The sequence below is a fragment of the Phyllobates terribilis genome, unplaced genomic scaffold (assembly GCF_046119375.1).
Source record: "Phyllobates terribilis strain yellow unplaced genomic scaffold, ASM4611937v1 Scaffold_4__5_contigs__length_816908805, whole genome shotgun sequence".
In the NCBI taxonomy this organism is placed as follows: Eukaryota; Metazoa; Chordata; class Amphibia; order Anura; family Dendrobatidae; genus Phyllobates; species Phyllobates terribilis.
Window position 1 is genome coordinate 350,084,606 of NW_027362764.1, and position 17,077 is coordinate 350,101,682.

The window sequence follows — 17,077 nt, forward strand, 5'->3', positions numbered from 1 at the left end:
GGCACATTTTATCGCTCTTCCGGCTCTCCCTAATGCTAAAACTCTTGCGCAGGTGTTCATTGGGGAGATTGTGAGGCTTCACGGGGTACCCTCCGAGGTGGTGTCTGATCGGGGGTCTCAGTTTGTGTCCAAGTTCTGGAAGGCGTTTTGTGCACGGCGGGGGATGCATTTGTCATTCTCGTCGGCTTTTCATCCTCAGACCAATGGTCAGACGGAACGTATGAACCAGAGCTTGGAGACATATCTTCGGTGTTTTGTGTCAGAGAACCAGGAGGACTGGGCTTCTTTCCTACCTCTGGCAGAGTTTGCTCTCAATAATAGGCGAAGCGAGTCCACTGGTAAGTCCCCGTTTTTTGGGGCATATGGTTTTCACCCCCAGTTTTGTACTTTCAGTAGGGGGGGCTCTTCGGGGGTTCCGGAGGAGGAACGATTTTCCTCATCTCTCGCTTCAGTATGGAGAGGGGTGCTGAAGAATCTGAATACTATGGGGAACCGATACAAACGTATGGCTGATAGGAGGAGAGTGTCTGGTCCGGACCTAAGTGTGAACGATCAGGTATGGTTGTCTACCAGGAATATTAAACTTAAGGTTCCCTCCTGGAAACTGGGTCCCAGGTTCATCGGGCCGTACAGAATCAGTTCTGTTATTAATCCGGTGGCATTCCGTCTTGACCTCCCCCCTACGTTTAAAATTCACAACGTGTTTCACAGATCATTGCTTAAGAGGTATGTGGCGCCGGTGGTACCGTCACCTTTACCTCCCCCTCCTGTGGTTGTCAATGGTAACTTGGAGTTCCAGGTATCGAGGGTCATTGATTCACGCTTTAATCGCCGGTCCCTTCAGTACTTGGTTCATTGGAAGGGGTATGGTCCTGAGGAGAGGATGTGGGTTCCTGCGTCGGATATTAACGCAGACCGATTAGTTCGGGCCTTCCACACGACTCACCCGGATAAACCTGGCCCTGAGGGTCCGGAGGCCCCTCGTAGAAGGGGGGGTACTGTCACGGGTGTGTTGCCACGAAGATCGTCACGAGTACACAGCCTGACTTCTCGCAGCTGACTTGTTGGTGCTTTGTGTTTTCTCGGCAGTGAAGGAGTTAATTCTCTCTCTCTCTCTGGGCTAGCTGAGGTCCAGCCTCGCCCAGCTGCAATCAATGCTTCGTTAGTGAGACTCCTTTATATTCCTGCAGGTCTGTTTGTGAGGTGTCGGTGAAAGCTTTTCATTCAGACTTACAGAGCGGATCGTGGTGTTTGGAGTTGCTGAGATAAGTGTATTTGAAAGTGTTATTTCCCTTTCCTCGCTTTATCATTTATCTCCTTTCCCGTTGGTGTTCCCTCTGTTGTAGTTTTGTTGAAGTTGTATGCAAGGTGGTTTTGGTTTTTCCCTTGTACTGTCTCGTTCGTCTAAATACTGTGTGTGGGCATATTATCGCTGGTTCCCAATTGTTGTGATCGGGGTCCTTCTCAGGACTAGATTACTGTGGTGCAGGGATCCTCAGGAGGTAGGGGTTACGCTGGCGGCCTGGACCTCTGTACCTTTAACAGTACCTCCAGGATGAGGGATTAGTCAGGGCCCCAGCTTAGGCTCCCTACCTCCAGTATTCTGTGACAGTGTGACATCATAATACACTTTAGTAGCTGCAGAACCTCATAATACACCTTGGCGGCTGCAGAACCTCATAATACACACCTCAGCTGCAGAACCTCATAATACACCTTGGCGGCTGCAGAACCTCATAATACACCTTGGCGGCTGCGAAACCTCATAATACACCTTGGAGGCTGCAGAACCTCATAATACACCTTGGCGGCTGCAGAACCTCATAATACACCTCAGTTGCTGCAGAACCTTATAATACACCTCGGCCGCTGCAGAACCTCATAATGCACCTCGGCAGATGCAGAACCTCATAATATATCTCGGCTACTGCAGAACCTCAGTCTATAGTGATGTGTGTGTGTGTGTGCATGAGTGTAAGTATGTGTGTATACACATAAATATACCTCATAATAACCTTATAATACACCTCAGCTGCTGCAGAACCTCGCAATACATCTTAGGCCTCCTTCACGTGTACGCGTGAAAGTGTGGCCTGGTCCATTTCTACCATGTATGTGTACATGTGTGCTGTCCGTGTGACACATACTGGAATAAAATGCATTCAAGAAATTACAGATTTTTATGTGTTAAAGAGAACCTCCCACTAGAAACAACGCTATTAGGCCTCTTCCACACGTCCGGATATTTCCGGTACTGGAAAAAACAGTACCGGAGATATCTATGTACGTGTGTCCATGTGTATGATATGTATGGCATATGTGTTGCAACCGTGTGCCGCCCGTGTGATGCATCAGTATGGTTATGTGTCCACGATGCAGAAATGCTCCTGATTTTTCCTGAGCGTTTCTGCATCTCCCTGGCAGAAAAAACGCATGCGGATTGTACATGCGTTTTTTCTGCCAGGGACCAGTGGAAGTGAAGCGTTCTAAACATGCATTTCCGCATGCGGGTTGTCAAGCGCTTTCCAAGCGATTTTAGCATCACTTGGGAAGTGCTTGACAACTTGGTCACACTATATAAATCCATGCAAACGGCATGGATTTATATAGTGTGACCGTAAAGAATGGTAAAAAAAATTAAATCTATACTTACCTTCCGATGGCCCCCGGAGTCTTTATCTGATTCGTCTCGGCTTGCCGGCAGCTCGCGGTGGACTAAAGGACCTGCCGACGTCACCGGTCGCTTGACCTGTCACATAACTAAATTTCTTCACGGCAGGTCCTTTTCAGACCATCGCGAGTTGCCGGCAAGCCAGGACGCATCGCTATGGAGACCAGGGGCCATCAGAAGGTAAGTATAATATTTATTTTTTATTTTATTATTTTTTTTACAGGTACTATGGTACCCGTGTCTGGAGGAGAGTCTCCTCTTCTCCAGACCCGGGTACCATCCACACATTGAAACGCTTGGATTCTGCGGATGCAGTGATGCGGATTCCATGCGGTCCAATGCAAGTCAATGGTGGCGAAAATGCCGCATTTACTCAAAATAATTGGTAGTGCTGCGGATTTTTCTGCAATTATAATCCGCAGCGGAAATTTCCGCAGCATGTGCATAGCACATGCGGATTTATCATTGGGGAACATGGCAGACCTTCTAACAATTTTTTTTTTGTGTTTCTGCAGCAGAATTGCCGTTGCGGAAACGCTTAAAATACGCATAGTGGGCACACTGCCTATCACATGTACCGGCGCCTGCGAATCAGCCGTACAGTTTGCGCTGTTCTCAAATGCCGGGTGCTGAACACTTCCCTCATCATTGTCCCCTGCTAGCGCTGTGTTCAGCGTCAGCAGGGGACAATGTTGAGAGTAGTATTCTGCTCCTGCTGTGTCCAACAAGTGTAAAAATAAGAATAAAATAAAAAAATCCTTATTCTCATCTCTGCTCCCTCTGTGTCTTACAAGTGTATAAATAAGAATGGTGCTGGTTAATCTGCAGGTTAATAGAATTACTAACCTGCCCGGTGCCCGCACTTTGCCAAACACTGCGAGGAGATAATGAACTTTATTTTCCCTGCAGAGTACCTGTTTCAGTCATGGGGGCGGTGCCGGTTCATTTATGGCTCTGAGAATACAGAGTGGCGGCTGTAACTGCGCCCCCGCACTGACTGACACTCGCTCTGCATTGGGGCTGACTGTCAGTCAGGGCCGGAGATTCTGCATATACAGAACGGTGACTGACCTTTGCCAACACTGCCCCTATCACTGAAACCAGAATGCTGCGGGGGGAATAAAGTTCATTTTATAAATTAAATAAAGTTTATGCTGTTGGCTGCGTGCAGGCTCTGGGCAGCATAATAACGATATTAACTTGCAGATTAACCACATATCTGCAGGTTATTACCGTTATTTCTGGTGATAGGTTCCTTTTAAGATGTGTAACGATAATAGATATCCGGCAGATATATTACTTCACAACGATAAAAAGCCCAGGATGGGTTTTCCGGTGGTAAGTTAAAAGGTCAGAGAATGCACCCCGGTGGCAGGCTGAAAGGGCCAAGTTGGGTGCCTCAGTGGTTGGCAAAAAAGCCATAGAGTGCACCTCCGTCGTAGGCTAAAAAGCCCATGATGGGCGGCCCTGGTGGTAAGCAAAAAGGCAAAAGAAAAGGCACCCCGGTTTGTAGGCTAAAAAGCCCATGATGGGCGGCCCCGGTGGTAAGCAAAAAGGCCAAAGAATGCACCCCGGTTGTAGGCTAAAAAGCCCATGATGGGCGGCCCCGGTGGTAAGGAAAAAGGCAAAAGAAAAGGCACCCTGGTTGTAGGCTAAGAAACCCATGATGGGCGGCCCTGGTGGTAAGCAAAAAGGCCAAAAAATGCACCCTGGTTGTAGGCTAAAAAGCCCATGATGGGCGGCCCCGGTGGTAAACAAAAAGGCCAAAAAAATGCACCCCGGTTGTAGGCTAAAAAGCCCATAATGGGCGGCCCCGGTGGTAACAAAAAGGCACCCCGGTTGTAGGCTAAAAAGCCCATGATGGGCGGCCCCGGTGGTAAACAAAAAGGCAAAAGAAAAGGCACCCTAGTTGTAGGCTAAGAAGCCCACAATGGACGGCCCTGGTGGTAAGCCAAAAGGCCAAAATAATGCACCCCGGGTGTAGGCTAAAAAGCCCATGATGGGCGGCCTCGGTGGTAAGCAAAAAGGCAAAAGAAAAGGCACCCCTGTTGTAGGCTAAAAAGCCCATGATGGGCGGCCCCGGTGGTAAACAAAAAGGCCAAAAAAAATGCACCCCGGTTGTAGGCTAAAAAGCCCATGATGGGCGGCCCCGGTGGTAACAAAAAGGCACCCCGGTTGTAGGCTAAAAAGCCCATGATGGGCGGCCCCGGTGGTAAGCCAAAAGGCCAAAATAATGCACCCCGGTTGTAAGATAAAAAGCCCATGATGGGCAGACTTGGTGGTAAGCAAAAAGGCAAAAGAAAAGGCACCCCGGTTGTAGGCTAAAAAGACCATGATGGGCGGCCCCGATGGTAAGCCAAAAGGCCAAAAAAATGCACCCCGGTTGTAGGCTAAAAAGCCCATGATGGGCGGCACCGGTGGTAAGCAAAAAGGCCAAAAAAATGCACCCCGGTTGTAGGCTAAAAAGCCCATGATGGGCGGCCCCGGTGGTAACAAAAAGGCACCCCGGTTGTAGGCTAAAAAGCCCATGATGGGCGGCCCCGGTGGTAAGCCAAAAGGCCAAAATAATGCACCCCGGTTGTAGGCTAAAAAGCCCATGATGGGCGGCCTCGGTGGTAAGCCAAAAGGCCAAAAAAATGCACCCCGATTGTAGGCTAAAAAGCCCATGATGGGCGGCCTCGGTGGTAAGCAAAAAGGCCAAAAAAATGCACCCCGGTTGTAGGCTAAAAAGCCCATGATGGGCGGCCCCGGTGGTAAACAAAAAGGCAAAAGAAAAGGCACCCTGGTTGTAGGCTAAGAAGCCCATGATGGACAGCCCTGGTGGTAAGCCAAAAGGCAAAAAAAATGCACCCTGGTTGTAGGCTAAAAAGCCCATGATGGGCGGCCCCGGTGGTAAGCAAAAAGGCCAAAAAAATGCACCCCGGTTGTAGGCTAAGAAGCCCATGATGGGCGGCCCCGTTGGTAAACAAAAAGGCCAAAAAATGCACCCCGGTTGTAGGCTAAAAAGCCCATGATGGGCGGCCTCGGTGGTAACAAAAAGGCACCCCGATTGTAGGCTAAAAAGCCCATGATGGGCGGCCCCGGTGGTAAGCCAAATGGCCAAAAAAATGCACCCCGGTTGTAGGCTAAAAAGCCCATGATGGGCGGCCTCGGTGGTAAACAAAAAGGCAAAAGAAAAGGCACCCTGGTTGTCGGCTAAGAAGCCCATGATGGGCGGCCCTGGTGGTAAGCCAAAAGGCAAGAAAATGCACCCTGGTTGTAGGCTAAAAAGCCCATGATGGGCGGCACCGGTGGTAAGCAAAAAGGCCAAAAAAATGCACCCCGGTTGTAGGCTAAAAAGCCCATGATGGGCGGCCCCGGTGGTAACAAAAAGGCACCCCGGTTGTAGGCTAAAAAGCCCATGATGGGCGGCCCCGGTGGTAAGCCAAATGGCCAAAATAATGCACCCCGGGTGTAGGCTAAAAAGCCCATGATGGGCGGCCTCGGTGGTAAGCAAAAAGGCCAAAAAAATGCACCCCGGTTGTAGGCTAAAAAGCCCATGATGGGCGGCCCCGATGGTAAACAAAAAGTCCAAAAAAATGCACCCCGGTTGTAGGCTAAAAAGCCCATGATGGGCGGTCCCGGTGGTAAACAAAAAGGCAAAAGAAAAGACACCCTGGTTGTAGGCTAAGAAGCCCATGATGGGCGGCCCTGGTGGTAAGCCAAAAGGCAAAAAAATGCACCCTGGTTGTAGGCTAAAAAGCCCATGATGGGCGGCCCCGGTGGTAAGCAAAAAGACCAAAAAAATGCACCCCGGTTGTAGGCTAAAAAGCCCATGATGGGCGGCCCCGGTGGTAAGCAAAAAGGCAAAAGAAAAGGCACCCCTGTTGTAGGCTAAAAAGCCCATGATGGGCGGCCCCGGTGGTAAACAAAAAGGCCAAAAAAAATGCACCCCGGTTGTAGGCTAAAAAGCCCATGATGGGCTGCCCCGGTGGTAACAAAAAGGCACCCCGGTTGTAGGCTAAAAAGCCCATGATGGGCGGCCCCGGTGGTAAGCCAAAAGGCCAAAATAATGCACCCCGGTTGTAAGATAAAAAGCCCATGATGGGCAGACTTGGTGGTAAGCAAAAAGGCAAAAGAAAAGGCACCCCGGTTGTAGGCTAAAAAGACCATGATGGGCGGCCCCGATGGTAAACAAAAAGGCCAAAAAAATGCACCCCGGTTGTAGGCTAAAAAGCCCAGGATGGGCGGCCCCGGTGGTAACAAAAAGGCACCCCGGTTGTAGGCTAAAAAGCCCATGATGGGCGGCCCCGGTGGTAAGCCAAAAGGCCAAAAAAATGCACCCCGGTTGTAGGCTAAAAAGCCCATGATGGGCGGCACCGGTGGTAAGCAAAAAGGCCAAAAAAATGCACCCCGGTTGTAGGCTAAAAAGCCCATGATGGGCGGCCCCGGTGGTAACAAAAAGGCACCCCGGTTGTAGGCTAAAAAGCCCATGATGGGCGGCCCCGGTGGTAAGCCAAAAGGCCAAAATAATGCACCCCGGTTGTAGGCTAAAAAGCCCATGATGGGCGGCCTCGGTGGTAAGCAAAAAGGCCAAAAAAATGCACCCTGGTTGTAGGCTAAAAAGCCCATGATGGGCGGCCCCGATGGTAAACAAAAAGTCCAAAAAAATGCACACCGGTTGAAGGCTAAAAAGCCCATGATGGGCGGTCCCGGTGGTAAACAAAAAGGCAAAAGAAAAGGCACCCTGGTTGTAGGCTAAGAAGCCCATGATGGGCGGCCCTGGTGGTAAGCCAAAAGGCAAAAAAATGCACCCTGGTTGTAGGCTAAAAAGCCCATGATTGGCTGCTCCGGTGGTAAGCAAAAAGGCAAAAGAAAAGGTACCCCGGTTGTAGGCTAAAAAGCCCATGATGGGCGGCCCGGTGGTAAACCAAAAGGCAAAAAAAATACACCCCGGTTGTAGGCTAAAAAGCCCATGATGGGCGGCCCCGGTGGTAACAAAAAGGCACCCCGGTTGTAGGCTAAAAAGCCCATGATGGGCGGCCCCGGTGGTAAGCCAAATGGCCAAAATAATGCACCCCGGGTGTAGGCTAAAAAGCCCATGATGGGCGGCCTCGGTGGTAAGCAAAAAGGCCAAAAAAATGCACCCCGGTTGTAGGCTAAAAAGCCCATGATGGGCGGCCCCGATGGTAAACAAAAAGTCCAAAAAAATGCACCCCGGTTGTAGGCTAAAAAGCCCATGATGGGCGGTCCCGGTGGTAAACAAAAAGGCAAAAGAAAAGACACCCTGGTTGTAGGCTAAGAAGCCCATGATGGGCGGCCCTGGTGGTAAGCCAAAAGGCAAAAAAATGCACCCTGGTTGTAGGCTAAAAAGCCCATGATGGGCGGCCCCGGTGGTAAGCAAAAAGACCAAAAAAATGCACCCCGATTGTAGGCTAAAAAGCCCATGATGGGCGGCCCCGGTGGTAAGCAAAAAGGCAAAAGAAAAGGCACCCCTGTTGTAGGCTAAAAAGCCCATGATGGGCGGCCCCGGTGGTAAACAAAAAGGCCAAAAAAAAATGCACCCCGGTTGTAGGCTAAAAAGCCCATGATGGGCTGCCCCGGTGGTAACAAAAAGGCACCCCGGTTGTAGGCTAAAAAGCCCATGATGGGCGGCCCCGGTAGTAAGCCAAAAGGCCAAAATAATGCACCCCGGTTGTAAGATAAAAAGCCCATGATGGGCAGACTTGGTGGTAAGCAAAAAGGCAAAAGAAAAGGCACCCCGGTTGTAGGCTAAAAAGACCATGATGGGCGGCCCCGATGGTAAACAAAAAGGCCAAAAAAATGCACCCCGGTTGTAGGCTAAAAAGCCCATGATGGGCGGCACCGGTGGTAAGCAAAAAGGCCAAAAAAATGCACCCCGGTTGTAGGCTAAAAAGCCCATGATGGGCGGCCCCGGTGGTAACAAAAAGGCACCCCGGTTGTAGGCTAAAAAGCCCATGATGGGCGGCCCCGGTGGTAAGCCAAAAGGCCAAAATAATGCACCCCGGTTGTAGGCTAAAAAGCCCATGATGGGCGGCCTCGGTGGTAAGCAAAAAGGCCAAAAAAATGCACCCTGGTTGTAGGCTAAAAAGCCCATGATGGGCGGCCCCGATGGTAAACAAAAAGTCCAAAAAAATGCACACCGGTTGTAGGCTAAAAAGCCCATGATGGGCGGTCCCGGTGGTAAACAAAAAGGGAAAAGAAAAGGCACCCTGGTTGTAGGCTAAGAAGCCCATGATGGGCGGCCCTGGTGGTAAGCCAAAAGGCAAAAAAATGCACCCTGGTTGTAGGCTAAAAAGCCCATGATTGGCTGCTCCGGTGGTAAGCAAAAAGGCAAAAGAAAAGGTACCCCGGTTGTAGGCTAAAAAGGCCATGATGGGCGGCCTCGGTGGTAACAAAAAGGCACCCCGGTTGTAGGCTAAAAAGCCCATGATGGGCGTCCCCGGTGGTAAGCCAAAAGGCCAAAAAAATGCACCCCGGTTGTAGGCTAAAAAGCCCATGATGGGCTGCCCCGGTGGTAACAAAAAGGCACCCCGGTTGTAGGCTAAAAAGCCCATGATGGGCGGCCCCGGTGGTAAGCCAAAAGGCCAAAATAATGCACCCCGGTTGTAAGATAAAAAGCCCATGATGGGCAGACTTGGTGGTAAGCAAAAAGGCAAAAGAAAAGGCACCCCGGTTGTAGGCTAAAAAGACCATGATGGGCGGCCCCGATGGTAAACAAAAAGGCCAAAAAAATGCACCCCGGTTGTAGGCTAAAAAGCCCAGGATGGGCGGCCCCGGTGGTAACAAAAAGGCACCCCGGTTGTAGGCTAAAAAGCCCATGATGGGCGGCCCCGGTGGTAAGCCAAAAGGCCAAAAAAATGCACCCCGGTTGTAGGCTAAAAAGCCCATAATGGGCGTCCCCGGTGGTAAACAAGAAGGCAAAAGAAAAGGCACCCTGGTTGTAGGCTAAGAAGCCCATGATGGGCGGCCCTGGTGGTAAGCCAAAAGGCAAAAAAAATGCACCCTGGTTGTAGGCTAAAAAGCCCATGATGGGCGGCCCCGGTGGTAAGCAAAAAGGCCAAAAAAATGCACCCAGGTTGTAGGCTAAAAAGCCCATGATGGGCTGCCCCGGTGGTAAGCAAAAAGGCAAAAGAAAAGGCACCCCTGTTGTAGGTTAAAAAGCCCATGATGGGCGGCCCCGGTGGTCAACAAAAAGGCCCAAAAAATGCACCCCGGTTGTAGGCGAAAAAGCCCATGATGGGCGGCCCCGGTGGTAACAAAAAGGCACCCCGGTTGTTGGCTAAAAAGCCCATGATGGGCGGCCCCGGTGGTAAGCCAAAAGGCCAAAAAAATGCACCCCGGTTGTAGGATAAAAAGCCCATGATGGGCGGCCTTGGTGGTAAGCAAAAAGGCAAAAGAAAAGGCACCCCGGTTGTAGGCTAAAAAGCCCATGTTGGGCCGCCCCGATGGTAAACAAAAAGTCCAAAAAAATGCACCCCGGTTGTAGGCTAAAATGCCCATGATGGGCGGCTCCGGTGGTAAACAAAAAGCCAAAAGAAAAGGCACCCTGGTTGTAGGCTAAGAAGCCCATGATGGGCGGCCCTGGTGGTAAGCCAAAAGGCAAAAAAATGCACGCTGGTTGTAGGCTAAAAAGCCCATGATGGGCGGCCCCGGTGGTAAGCAAAAAGGCCAAAATAATGCACCCCGGTTGTAGGATAAAAAGCCCATGATGGGCGGACTTGGTGGTAAGCAAAAAGGCTAAAGAAAAGGCACCCCGGTTGTAGGCTAAAAAGACCATGATGGGCGGCCCCGATGGTAAACAAAAAGTCCAAAAGAATGCACCCCGGTTGTAGGCTAAAAAGCCCAGGATGGGCGGCCCCGGTGGTAACAAAAAGGCACCCCGGTTGTGGGCTAAAAAGCCCATGATGGGCGGCCCCGGTGGTAAGCCAAAAGGCCAAAAAAATGCACCCCGGTTGTAGGCTAAAAAGCCCATCATGGGCGGCCTCGGTGGTAAGCAAAAAGGCCAAAAAATGCACCCCGGTTGTAGGCTAAAAAGCCCATGATTGGCTGCTCCGGTGGTAAGCAAAAAGGCAAAAGAAAAGGTACCCCGGTTGTAGGCTAAAAAGCCCATGATGGGCGGCCCGGTGGTGAACCAAAAGGCCAAAAAAATACACCCCGGTTGTAGGCTAAAAAGCCCATGATGGGCGGCCCCGGTGGTAACAAAAAGGCACCCCGGTTGTAGGCTAAAAAGCCCATGATGGGCGGCCCCGGTGGTAAGCCAAAAGGCCAAAAAAATGCACCCCGGTTGTAGGCTAAAAAGCCCATGATGGGCGGCCTCGGTGGTAAGCAAAAAGTCAAAAAAAATGCACCCCGGTTGTAGGCTAAAAAGCCCATGATGGGCGGCCCCGGTGGTAAACAAAAAGGCAAAAGAAAAGGCACCCTGGTTGTAGGCTAAGAAGCCCATGATGGGCGGCCCTGGTGGTAAGCCAAAAGGCAAAAAAATGCACCCTGGTTGTAGGCTTAAAAGCCCATGATGGGCGGCACCGGTGGTAAGCAGAAAGGCCAAAAAAATGCACCCCGGTTGTAGGCTAAAAGCCCATGATGGGCGGCCCCGGTGGTAACAAAAAGGCACCCCGGTTGTAGGCTAAAAAGCCCATGATGGGCGGCCCCGGTGGTAAGCCAAAAGGCCAAAAAAATGCACCCCGGTTGTAGGATAAAAAGCCCATGATGGGCGGCCTTGGTGGTAAGCAAAAAGGCAGAAGAAAAGGCACCCCGGTTGTAGGCTAAAAAGCCCATGATGGGTGGCCCCGATGGTAAACAAAAAGGCCAAAAAAATGCACCCCGGTTGTAGGCTAAAAAGCCCAGGATGGGCGGCCCCGGTGGTAACAAAAAGGCACCCCGGTTGTAGGCTAAAAAGCCCATGATGGGCGGCCCCGGTGGTCAGCCAAAAGGCCAAAAAAATGCACCCCGGTTGTAGGCTAAAAAGCCCATGATGGGCGGCCTCGGTGGTAAGCAAAAAGGCCAAAAAAATGCACCCCGGTTGTAGGCTAAAAAGCCCATGATGGGCGGCCCCGGTGGTAAACAAAAAGGCAAAAGAAAAGGCACCCTGGTTGTAGGCTAAGAAGCCCATGATGGGCGGCCCTGGTGGTAAGCCAAAAGGCAAAAAAATGTACCCTGGTTGTAGGCTTAAAAGCCCATGATGGGCGGCACCGGTGGTAAGCAAAAAGGCCAAAAAAATGCACCCCGGTTGTAGGCTAAAAAGCCCATGATGGGCGGCCCCGGTGGTAACAAAAAGGCACCCCGGTTGTAGGCTAAAAAGCCCATGATGGGCGGCCCCGGTGGTAAGCCAAAAGGCCAAAAAAATGCACCCCGGTTGTAGGCTAAAAAGCCCATAATATGCGTCCCCGGTGGTAAACAAGAAGGCAAAAGAAAAGGCACCCTGGTTGTAGGCTAAGAAGCCCATGATGGGCGGCCCTGGTGGTAAGCCAAAAGGCAAAAAAATGCACCCTGGTTGTAGGCTAAAAAGCCCATGATGGGCGGCCCCGGTGGTAAGCAAAAAGGCCAAAAAAATGCACCCAGGTTGTAGGCTAAAAAGCCCATGATGGGCGGCCCCGGTGGTAAGCCAAAAGGCCAAAAAAATGCACCCCGGTTGTAGGCTAAAAAGCCCATCATGGGCGGCCTCGGTGGTAAGCAAAAAGGCCAAAAAATGCACCCCGGTTGTAGGCTAAAAAGCCCATGATGGGCGGCCCAGTGGTAAACCAAAAGGCCAAAAAAATACACCCCGGTTGTAGGCTAAAAAGCCCATGATGGGCGGCCCCGGTGGTAACAAAAAGGCACCCCGGTTGAAGGCTAAAAAGCCCATGATGGGCGGCCCCGGTGGTAAGCCAAAAGTCCAAAAAAATGCACCCCGGTTGTAGGCTAAAAAGCCCATGATGGGCGGCCCCGGTGGTAAACAAAAAGGCAAAAGAAAAGGCACCCTGGTTGTAGGCTAAGAAGCCCATGATGGGCGGCCCTGGTGGTAAGCCAAAAGGCAAAAAAATGCACCCTGGTTGTAGGCTTAAAAGCCCATGATGGGCGGCACCGGTGGTAAGCAAAAAGGCCAAAAAAATGCACCCCGGTTGTAGGCTAAAAAGCCCATGATGGGCGGCCCCGGTGGTAACAAAAAGGCACCCCGGTTGTAGGCTAAAAAGCCCATGATGGGCGGCCCCGGTGGTAAGCCAAAAGTCCAAAAAAATGCACCCCGGTTGTAGGATAAAAAGCCCATGATGGGCGGCCTTGGTGGTAAGCAAAAAGGCAAAAAAATGCACCCTGGTTGTAGGCTTAAAAGCCCATGATGGGCGGCACCGGTGGTAAGCAAAAAGGCCAAAAAAATGCACCCCGGTTGTAGGCTAAAAAGCCCATGATGGGCGGCCCCGGTGGTAACAAAAAGGCACCCCGGTTGTAGGCTAAAAAGCCCATGACGGGCGGCCCCGGTGGTAAGCCAAAAGGCCAAAAAAATGCACCCCGGTTGTAGGATAAAAAGCCCATGATGGGCGGCCTTGGTGGTAAGCAAAAAGGCAAAAGAAAAGGCACCCCGGTTGTAGGCTAAAAAGCCCATGATGGGTGGCCCCGATGGCAAACAAAAAGGCCAAAAAAATGCACCCCGGTTGTAGGCTAAAAAGCCCAGGATGGTCGGCCCCGGTGGTAACAAAAAGGCACCCCGGTTGTAGGCTAAAAAGCCCATGATGGGCGGCCCCGGTGGTAAGCCAAAAGGCCAAAAAAATGCACCCCGGTTGTAGGCTAAAAAGCCCATGATGGGTGGCCTCGGTGGTAAGCAAAAAGGCCAAAAAAATGCACCCCGGTTGTAGGCTAAAAAGCCCATGATGGGCGGCCCCTTGGTAAACAAAAAGGCAAAAGAAAAGGCACCCTGGTTGTAGGCTAAGAAGCCCATGATGGGCGGCCCTGGTGGTAAGCCAAAAGGCAAAAAAATGCACCCTGGTTGTAGGCTTAAAAGCCCATGATGGGCGGCACCGGTGGTAAGCAAAAAGGCCAAAAAAATGCACCCCGGTTGTAGGCTAAAAAGCCCATGATGGGCGGCCCCGGTGGTAACAAAAAGGCACCCCGGTTGTAGGCTAAAAAGCCCATGATGGGCGGCCCCGGTGGTAAGCCAAAAGGCCAAAAAAATGCACCCCGGTTGTAGGCTAAAAAGCCCATGATGGGCGGCCCCGGTGGTAAGCAAAAAGGCAAAAGAAAAGGCACCCCTGTTGTAGGTTAAAAAGCCCATGATGGGCGGCCCCGGTGGTCAACAAAAAGGCCCAAAAAATGCACCCCGGTTGTAGGCGAAAAAGCCCATGATGGGCGGCCCCGGTGGTAACAAAAAGGCACCCCGGTTGTAGGCTAAAAAGCCCATGATGGGCGGCCCCGGTGGTAAGCCAAAAGGCCAAAAAAATGCACCCCGGTTGTAGGATAAAAAGCCCATGATGGGCGGCCTTGGTGGTAAGCAAAAAGGCAAAAGAAAAGGCACCCCGGTTGTAGGCTAAAAAGCCCATGTTGGGCCGCCCCGATGGTAAACAAAAAGTCCAAAAAAATGCACCCCGGTTGTAGGCTAAAATGCCCATGATGGGCGGCTCCGGTGGTAAACAAAAAGGCAAAAGAAAAGGCACCCTGGTTGTAGGCTAAGAAGCCCATGATGGGCGGCCCTGGTGGTAAGCCAAAAGGCAAAAAAATGCACGCTGGTTGTAGGCTAAAAAGCCCATGATGGGCGGCCCCGGTGGTAAGCAAAAAGGCCAAAATAATGCACCCCGGTTGTAGGATAAAAAGCCCATGATGGGCGGACTTGGTGGTAAGCAAAAAGGCTAAAGAAAAGGCACCCCGGTTGTAGGCTAAAAAGACCATGATGGGCGGCCCCGATGGTAAACAAAAAGGCCAAAAGAATGCACCCCGGTTGTAGGCTAAAAAGCCCAGGATGGGCGGCCCCGGTGGTAACAAAAAGGCACCCCGGTTGTGGGCTAAAAAGCCCATGATGGGCGGCCCCGGTGGTAAGCCAAAAGGCCAAAAAAATGCACCCCGGTTGTAGGCTAAAAAGCCCATCATGGGCGGCCTCGGTGGTAAGCAAAAAGGCCAAAAAATGCACCCCGGTTGTAGGCTAAAAAGCCCATGATTGGCTGCTCCGGTGGTAAGCAAAAAGGCAAAAGAAAAGGTACCCCGGTTGTAGGCTAAAAAGCCCATGATGGGCGGCCCGGTGGTAAACCAAAAGGCCAAAAAAATACACCCCGGTTGTAGGCTAAAAAGCCCATGATGGGCGGCCCCGGTGGTAACAAAAAGGCACCCCGGTTGTAGGCTAAAAAGCCCATGATGGGCGGCCCCGGTGGTAAGCCAAAAGGCCAAAAAAATGCACCCCGGTTGTAGGCTAAAAAGCCCATGATGGGCGGCCTCGGTGGTAAGCAAAAAGTCCAAAAAAATGCACCCCGGTTGTAGGCTAAAAAGCCCATGATGGGCGGCCCCGGTGGTAAACAAAAAGGCAAAAGAAAAGGCACCCTGGTTGTAGGCTAAGAAGCCCATGATGGGCGGCCCTGGTGGTAAGCCAAAAGGCAAAAAAATGCACCCTGGTTGTAGGCTTAAAAGCCCATGATGGGCGGCACCGGTGGTAAGCAAAAAGGCCAAAAAAATGCACCCCGGTTGTAGGCTAAAAAGCCCATGATGGGCGGCCCCGGTGGTAACAAAAAGGCACCCCGGTTGTAGGCTAAAAAGCCCATGATGGGCGGCCCCGGTGGTAAGCCAAAAGGCCAAAAAAATGCACCCCGGTTGTAGGATAAAAAGCCCATGATGGGCGGCCTTGGTGGTAAGCAAAAAGGCAAAAGAAAAGGCACCCCGGTTGTAGGCTAAAAAGCCCATGATGGGTGGCCCCGATGGTAAACAAAAAGGCCAAAAAAATGCACCCCGGTTGTAGGCTAAAAAGCCCAGGATGGGCGGCCCCGGTGGTAACAAAAAGGCACCCCGGTTGTAGGCTAAAAAGCCCATGATGGGCGGCCCCGGTGGTAAGCCAAAAGGCCAAAAAAATGCATCCCGGTTGTAGGCTAAAAAGCCCATGATGGGCGGCCTCGGTGGTAAGCAAAAAGGCCAAAAAAATGCACCCCGGCTGTAGGCTAAGAAGCCCATGATGGGCGGCCCCGGTGGTAAGCAAAAAGGCAAATGAAAAGGCACCCCGGTTGTAGGCTAAAAAGCCCATGATGGGCGGCCCCGGTGGTAACAAAAAGGCTACCCGTTTGTAGGCTAAAAAGCCCATGATGGGCGGCCCCGGTGGTAAGCCAAAAGGCCAAAAAAAATGCACCCCGGTTGTAGGCTAAAAAGCCCATGATGGGCGGTGCTGGTGGTAAGCAAAAAGGCCAAATGATGCACCCCGGTAGCAAGATAAAAGCCCAAAAGTGGTGCACCGGTGGTAAAACGGGAATGGATGTGCTCCGGTGGCATACCAACGGGAAAGGGTGTGCTCCGGTGGCACTCCCAACGGGAAAGGTTGTGCTCCGGTGGCACTCCCAACGGGAAAGGGTGTACTCCGGTGGCACTCCCAACGGGAAAGGGGGTGCTCCGGTGGCACTCCCAACGGGAAAGGGTGTGCTCCGGTGGCACTCCCAACGGGAAAGGTAGTGCTCCGGTGGCACTCCCAACGGGAAAGGTTGTGCTCCGATGGCACTCCCAACGGGAAAGGGGTGCTCCGGTGGCACTCCCAACGGGAAAGGGTGTGCTCCGGTGGCACTCCCAACGGGAAAGGGTGTGCTCCGGTGGCACTCCCAACGGGAAAGACTGCTTCGGTGGCATTCCCAACGGGAAAGGCAGTGCTCCGGTAGCACGCCAACGGGAAAGGCTGTTCTCCGGTGGGGCGCCAACGGGTAAGGGTGTGCTCCGGTGGCACGCCAACGGGAAAGGGTGTGCTCCGATGGCACTGCAATGACAAAGGGAAGACTGGAGCCTTTTATATGGAGGGCTATTTGGGACCCCTTATATTGAATGGAGAGCTATGTTGGTGCCAATAAATTATAAGAAAATCTATGTGGGGCCTATTATATTAAATGGAGGGGTAGATAGGACCCATTATATTATATATAAAGCTATGTGGTGCCCAATACATTCATTAATTGAAGGGCTATGTGGAACCGACTATTACATTGAGGGCAATGTGGTTCTCAATATATTAAATGGAGGGCTATGTGGCGCCCATTACAGTATATTAAATGATAGGGTATACGGGCCATTATTAAATTTAGTGCCATGTGGGGCCCTTGATTTTAAATGGAAGGCTATGTTGGTCCCGTGATATTATATGAATAGCTATATGGCGCCAATTATATTAAATGGAAGACTGTGGGGTCCATTATTTTTAATGGAGGGTTATACAGGTTATACAGGAGGGTTATAATAAATAGAATGCTATGCAGATCCCATTAT